Genomic DNA, 8,126 nt, shown 5'->3' on the forward strand with positions numbered 1-8,126 from the left:
GCGGCGGCTCTGGGCTCGGGCTGGCGGGGGCTCGGGCTCGACCGGCGGCGGCAGCAGCGCGAGCAGCGAGGGCGGCAGCAGCGGAGCCAGGCACCAGCCTGCAATCCCATTAGTGAGCCGCGGCCACTGTGCGCGGCGGAGAGGCGCTTTGATGTGCGCGCAGCGGGCTGGGGGGGCCGCGAGCGCGAGGAGGAGGTGCGGGGGGCGTGCGAGGGACTTGCAAACAGCAAAACGTGTCAGGGTGGGGCCTTTTTTCCCTTTTGGGGGGCAGCGGTGCTCCCCCCTCTTTTCAGGATGTTGCTCTCACTGGCTGCTCCGGCTGCGCCGCGCGAGCCCAGCTGAGGGAAGAAGGGGAGGGGGTGGCGGAGGAAGGATGCACCGGGAGGCTCAGCGAGGACTTGGCCGGTGCAAGGGAATGACGGGCAGTGGAGGGTGCATTTCTTTCCGCCCCCCTCTACACACACATACACACACACACACACACACACCGAGCACTTCCGACCCAAAGTGCAAGACCGAAGCGCGCTCTCTCCCCTCCTTTCTCTAGAGAAATAACCACCATCCGGGCAGGCTAGCAGCTTCCAGCAACCTGGACTCCAGCCCGAGCGTGTAGGAATGGGGGCGCTGAGCGTCCCCTCCCCGCTGAGACACCTCTCTGCCCGCCTTCCGCAGACGGTGCAGCGCGACTGTTGCCAAGCTCAAGTTGGGTTCTTCCAGAACTTGACACTTATGAGCAGAGACGGTGTGCTGGGGGGGGGGGGCTTTTGTGCAATGGAGAGTTTGTTCCCCTTTTGAGAAAGGGCTCTTCTTGCTCCTGGTGGAGGGAGGAGTTGGTCCTCCGCAAACTTGTGAAGTGTGTCCTGCTACCGGGATCCGGGTGCGCCCCAGTGACCCGTCTCTACATGCCCCTTGCGACCGATGAAACGAATAAATTAGCAGCCACAACTGAGATGAACTCTGCAAATTCCAACCACCAGGGAAACAAAAAGAGAAAACACGTGCATTTATTTCCTCGCGTCTCTCAGTTACTTCTCCACATTGTTACATCCGTCTTTCACTGGAGAGAGAGGAAAGATCTTTGTAGTTGGGCGCGCCTTTTAAGTGACAACTTGCACTCCACACTTGGCTAGGGGCTGTCCGGTGGAAGTTGATCGGTTACCCCACCCCCTGCCCCGGACCCCCCATTGCCCCATTTCCTCCTCTCTCTTCCGGCTGGTGAGCTGGAGCAGTTGCGGTCTTTGGGCTCAGCCTCCGAGGGATGCCTGGCTCAGGCTGCGGTCCCTTTACGCGCCCACACTCTCTGCCCGGTTTTGCTGGTGCTGCTAGTGGCTTCCCTGAGCGTTCTCTCTTCGTTGGCACTGCTGTATGTCTAGGCCTGGGCACCGTAGGCCGGAGACTCGGGGTCGCCGCACCCTCCGAAGAAACCCAACTTGGGCTCAGCGAAGCGTGGTGACCCTGCCGTGCCTCCAGGTCTCTCGCCCAATAGCGCCTCGCCCGGCGAGGCACCTGCTTACCCCTTTGAGCCTGGGGCACTGCCGGCCGGCCGGGGCCCAGAGGGGCAGGACGGATTGGCCAGAAGTTGCCAAGACTGAGAGTGGCCGAGGCCGCCCAGCCCAGTGTCCCCTCACACGGTGGTCTAGGGGCCAGACGCTGCCCTCGCTGCAGACCCGGGCATCCCCTCCCAACTTGATGGCTTTGAAAAACGGCCAAACCGCACAAAGGAGAGCCCTCGCCGAAGCGGCGTCTGCGCCTGCCACGGCAACCTCGGAGCTTGCCTAACCCAAGTCAGTTTCTGGAGGAGCCTCCCGCGCCGGGCGGCCGCGGGGAGACAGAGGGAGGGAGCCTCAGCTCTCTGGCTGGCCCGGCCCAAGGCGCAGCTGCGTTTCCATTTTCCTCTCAAAGAAAATGCTTTGGACGGCAGATAATACCAAGAGATATGAAGCTGCTTCGTCCCCCACGTGTTGCACGTAAAAAGAATCGTAATGAGCATCTGTGGCTTGTGCGGGGGATCCCACGAGTTAGTTGAAGACCTAATCAAGGTTCTGACTCCTTATAGGTCATTTTCTGCCTTAACGGCTTTCATTTCGGGGATCTTTGTTCAGCGGCCAAGTGCCCAGGTTCTTGGACAGGGTTGGGAGCCTGCGAGCTGGGCTGGATTAGTGGAAAGCCACCTTGTTAGGAAAACAAAAGTGAGTCCTCTGGCCGCTGGGTCGTCGTTGGGTCTCTGCGCTGTCGCCTTCCCACCTCTTGATTCTTGATCTTAGGGCAGGATCTGAAGAGATCTCAAATACCACTCCTAGGCTCTGCACAGGTTTTCTGTTGAAAGAAATGAAGCTTATGCTCCTACAAAAGAGGTCCAGAAAGATTTCCAGGGATTGGGAAGTTTTTTTCCTATGGGTCGAGGCCAGCAGTATAGGCCCAAGCAAGCCCAGTAGATGCAGATGAATGCAAGCAGTGGTTTTCTGTAAAATAGTATTTGTTTGAATTATTGGCCCATTGTGAGGGGCACTGAGTCTGCCACTGGTGATGGGGACTTCCACCTAGTGGCTCCATCCAACACGGGTCTTCAGGGGCATCAGTACACCATTCCAAGCTATATTGTGTTGATCAAGAAAAAAACTCTTTGTGTGCCAAGTAAGGCAAAAGAAAGAGAAACAGTTTCTGGCCAAAAGAGTGGAATTCTTAGAAAATGTGTTTCCCTTTTAAAGTCTTTCTGCACAATCAATAATGAGTTATATTTATGGGGAAAATATCACTGCTTTAATTGTTTCAATACAAATTCTATAGTTAGAAAAGACCCGTAATTGCATCTTATCCACTGTTTACCTGGTCTGCAAATGTTGACCTTGTTTCCTTTCCCTTTTGGAAGGCAAGTTGTTCTTGGAAGACCAAAAGGTAAAACTTCCCCAATAGAAAGAATATGTGAGATTTCTTGTTAGACTTCAAAAACTGCATATACTGAATCCTCTTCAATTACATGTTACACTAAAAAAAAGAGTTAAATGAGCACATTTAGCTTCAAAGTTCTAGGATTTTATTTGTGTGTATGTAAGAGAATTAATGACTTCTATCTTCCAGAAACTGTCTTTTCTAAAACAGAAGTACACAAAGTATTCAAAGTAGACTTAAACAATATGTTACCTTAAAATGCATAAGTAAAATCTGTTTCAGTATTTTATCCTTACATGAACAGTTTCAGAAGGTTGGTTTGCATGCACAAGAGACAAATTCCTTATTGGATCTGCTTATCTCCATGTTCATTAAGGACCTTAAGCGAAATATAAGTTTATTCTCTCATTAGTAATTCAGATTCATTGCTCTGCTCCTTCAGTTAAAATCTTTACATGCTGGCAGCTGTTTTGAAATATTTTGAAAGTTGCTTTGGCATTCACCCAACCGAAAGGGCTCCAGTTAACACTAAACTATATACTTTCTCATGTTATAGCATACCCCTCACAAATCCACATATCAGTGCATATAAGGATATAGAATAGTGTTACATGTTCTTATAACTTTGAATACTTATGTATGATACACACACAGTTGTCACAATTGCATATTTACATCACCATCCTTGTTGTCAGTGTACAACTGTGCCTTTTGTTCAGATGATGAAAGTATCCATTCTCTAGAAATTTATTTTCATTTATTTAAATGGTTTGAGGTTAGGTTTTCACTATTTATTGTCAGAAGGCTCCAATGACAGGTAGGAGAGAGGAGGTTACAAAGCTTGATTGTATCTAGTTTTAGTAGGAAAAATAAAATAGTATAGAGAGATCAGGATAAGATAAAGCAAAACCGGAAATAAATAGAACAAAAATCCCATATGCAATGAATAAGAGTAAGAAATGCTTTGCCCTGAAATATTGGATGTTTTTATTGAAATGATTATGCCATTATAAGGGATTTTTTTCTGTAAAGAAACTCATAGGATAATATACAACAAATGGGAGATTCCATTGTAGGAAGAACCATGAGCTAATATTATGGTCCTGCAGTACCATGTGAGGGAGATTTTACATTCTGTAGAGGGGTTAAATATTTGATTTAACCAATTTTCCATCTTTGCTCCTCAATCCAAATTGAATTCAAGGTCTTACTGCTAAATTTTCCATGCTATTAATATGTTCTCTAGTCCATTCAGAAGCAAAACAATAATGTCAGGGGAGGAAAAAATAACATAAACTTAGCAATATAGTCTTTTTGATATTCTAGAAGGGAAACTAAGGAATTAAGAGAGAATATTTAATAAGTCATTATTTATAATATATGTATGTCCATATATAATATATAAAAAGAGTTCTGAGGATTTTTTATCTTAATACTACATATGTCAAACACTGAAATATCTCAAGCTATTATGCTAAACTAATTCTCAGAGGACTTTATAAATATATAGCTAGAAAAAGCAGAGGTTTAGTTAGGAAAATCTTTTAGCTATATTTTAAACTCAGCAGCAGACTCTAGGGAAGAAAGAATTGCTTAGAAAAATTAATGTGAATGGGGAAAGGTCTCAAATCTATATTTTTGGTGAAAATATCTATACATTGTGGCACATATTATTTCAAAGCATGTGCAAGTCAATAGAACCTAATTAAGTTTATATTCAAATATGAAATAATTAAATGCTCTCAAAATATTTAATAGATCAATTCGTCTTTAAACAACACTTTTTTGTTTTTGGTTAATTTCTTATGGTAGTGGATTTGATTTTGGAGTTTAAGTAGCTGCAATTATTAGAGAAATGATTTTAAATCTACCTGTTGTTGTTAAGTAGTCCCAATTGCCAGTACAATTTTGATTCTCCTGTTCCCATTGACATAATTTAAACATGCATGGAGCCTCTACCATGTGAGTTGCTACTGGCGCCACAGATCCAGCAGCCTGTTCTAGGTTTTGTTTCAGTGAAAATTACCTATTGTGCTAACTGCAACTTTTGTTTCTGTTTGACGTGATTCCTTCAAGTAAACATATTCATACAGCCAATGGACTTGTATCTTCACATAATTATCTTATTGACTGTAAAATTATTAATTCAATGCCTGATTGAAGGAGTACTTAATTGCTTTGGATGGAAAGGGTTTTTTCAAAATGAAAATAACCGTATTAGATGAGGTTTTACATAAATTTTTCATTTTTGGAAGGATAAAACATTGTATAAACCTAATCACCCAGCAAATAAAACAAATGGTTTTATTAAACTCCATGCTGAGTCAACCATTCCGCTTTTATTAAGCTGTTATGTCCCTTCACCTAGAAGGAATGGTTCTCAGACATTAGTGGGCACCAGAATTGCAAGAAGGGCTTATTAAAATCAAATTTCTATAAGTCTGAGATAGAGCCACTAATTAGTGTTTCTAACAAGTTCCTGGGTAATGAAGATGCAGTCCCTGAGGAACCTTATTTGGGAACCACTGGCCTAGAATATTTATGACAGAAGATCCTAACTTTGCTACATATTGACTGAGCGGTAAGGACAAGTTCTTTAAATGCTCTTGGTTTCAGCAACCTGGTACTAATTCAGTACACTAAAAATGAATTTGTCCTATATGGTAAGAACTCAGATATATTTCCTTCCCTTAGGGAGCAAAGAGTTTATTAAAAGAGGTCAGTATATGAAGGAACAAACGGCAAAATATATCCAAAGGTCAGTGATAGATTTACAGAACGAGTACAAAAGTGGCACAAGAGGTGGAAGCAAAGGAGACGAGTAGTAAAACATAGTTAAGAGCATGGGGTGAGAATCCTGCAATCTGGGTTGAGCACAGATCTACCATTTACAAACAGTGATTTCAAATAATTTGTTTACTCTTTCCAAGTCTCAGTTCCATTCATTTATTTGTAAAGCTAGCAATCCAGTTCTCAAAGGATTGTGTTACGGATTAATTGATATAAAGTATATAAAGTGCTTAGTAAGTGCTGGACCCACGTTAATGACTCAAGGTGATGATCCCCTGGGAACAATCTCTAGGTTCCTTTTGAGCTACCCATGAGATGGAAAATGTGTTCATGAGTATCTGGACAAGTTATGAAATATTTACATGTTCTATTTATGAATTTTGGCAAGTCTGAAAAATTACTTATTCTAAACTCTACAACAACATACCTAAAACCTAAGTAAAGAAAGACGCCACATAAAAGTACTTCAGGTGTTCTCTAAAGTCAGGGATGCTTTTCCATGAGCATAAAGTTCTGCTTTATATAAAAGGCAGTAAACTTCTAGCACCAGGCATGTATAGAATGTGTAGAGGCATAAAGTAAAAGAGCTTCACAAAGTTTAAATACAATTCAGACAACAGATCCCCTTTTGACTACTCTTGAAAACAAGGAGGTTTAAGTTATTCCAAATATTTTGAATTAATGACAATCACTTCAATCTTTCATCAGGGTATCCCTCAGTGCAGTAATTCACAAACATTTTTGTCTCCAGGTTCCCTTTTAAAACTGTGTTGTGTGTGTATGTGTGTGTGTGTGTGTGTGTGTGTGTGTTTTACTGGAACTTGAACCCAAGGCATTTGTACTTAACTATATCTCCCCCCACCCTGCCCTTTTTGTTTTGTTTTTTATTTTGAGATAGGATCCTATCATGTCACTAAGTTGCCAAGGCTAGGCTTAAAGTTACGCTTTAACAGTTAAACATTTTTGTGCCACTAAAAGAGACTTAGATTACTTATGTCACTTTTCTCAATATTTACTGTATTCAAAGTTAAAACATATATGTAAGAACTCCTTATTTAATATTGTATTTGAGCAATAACTGATAAAATCAGTAAATATCATAAACAGTACTTTAATGAAAATTTCTTCTGCATAAAACCAAGAAAGACTAATATTATTTATATTTTTGGTTCTCTTTAATATCTGCCTTAGCAGAAGACAGATTCTTGCATCTCCTCTGTAACCAGTCTGTTATATGATTTTGGTTGTATAAGAAGAAAATTGAACCTCACACAGTTATGTACTTTGAAAAAAGATAAGTTAAATTTTAATGGGCTTTTAAGGTGATTATGGATTTTCTTCTTTGTTACTATACCAAAACTCAACAAGAGTAGTTTCCTAAGAGTTAGTTATAATAAGGAATCTAGAGCTACATGAAAAAGCTATTCATATTATGGTGATTAAAATTTGTTGATCTGTGCTTTTTCACCCATTCATGGTTTTATATAACCATGCACAGATAATTTTTAAAACATTGACTACCTAGGTTATGTAATTATTCTAAATATCAACTCACTTCATTATACAAATCAACAATCACATTTGTTAATATCCCTAACCAATGCAATCAGTAAAGACCTGAAGCATTGGGAAATTGTCAAGATCACAATAGCGGTTATACATTTTCTAAAATTCTAATTTTTATATGAAAGCTCAAACACTATTATTATTGGTAATCAAATACTCAGTTTTTGCCTTTGAAGTGACAGAGACATGATATTCATTCATAAGCAATTTGACTGGTATCAGATACTCAAGGCTGAGTAACCAGAGTACCTCAGTTTGTTGTTTAAAGAATAAGAGGTGGTTTGGGGTGTAACTAAATGGTACGGTACTTGCCTAATATGCATAAGGCCCTAGGTTCAAATTCCAGTACTGCAAAAACAAGTGTTCCACATTTACAAAATAAAGCATTTAAATTCTTGTTTGTCATTTTTTAAAGTGAATGTGCCCTTCATAGTTATCTATTGCTTTACTCTCAAATTATTTACATAGTCTTACCAATATTGTACTTAGGATTTCAGTTTTATATAATACTCAGAAATAAGTACCTTGTTCTTTTTAATACTGTCATTCAGGAAAGGGGTATAGTTTTGAGCAAAGCAATTAAAATACTTGAGATGTTGAAATGAAGATTTGAGGGCAGAAACTTGATTTTTCCTCTATTCTTAAAAAGCAATGGGAATTCAGAAATTAGCATGATATTCCACAAAGATGGAAAGATGAAACATGTGAGGACCTAGATTAATTTCCACATTGGAGGAAAGTTTTCCATCATTTAGTACCTAAGGAGGCTGCTTGTGAGGTGTTAAATCTTTCTTACTTGGACATGTCTTAACAAAACAAAATGACCACTTTCTAGGAATTCAGATGAAAAATTTTTGCATTGAGGGGATCTATTAACTTAA

This window comes from Chinchilla lanigera, unplaced genomic scaffold (assembly GCF_000276665.1).
Source record: "Chinchilla lanigera isolate Chin_1 unplaced genomic scaffold, ChiLan1.0 scaffold00008, whole genome shotgun sequence".
NCBI lineage: Eukaryota > Metazoa > Chordata > Mammalia > Rodentia > Chinchillidae > Chinchilla > Chinchilla lanigera.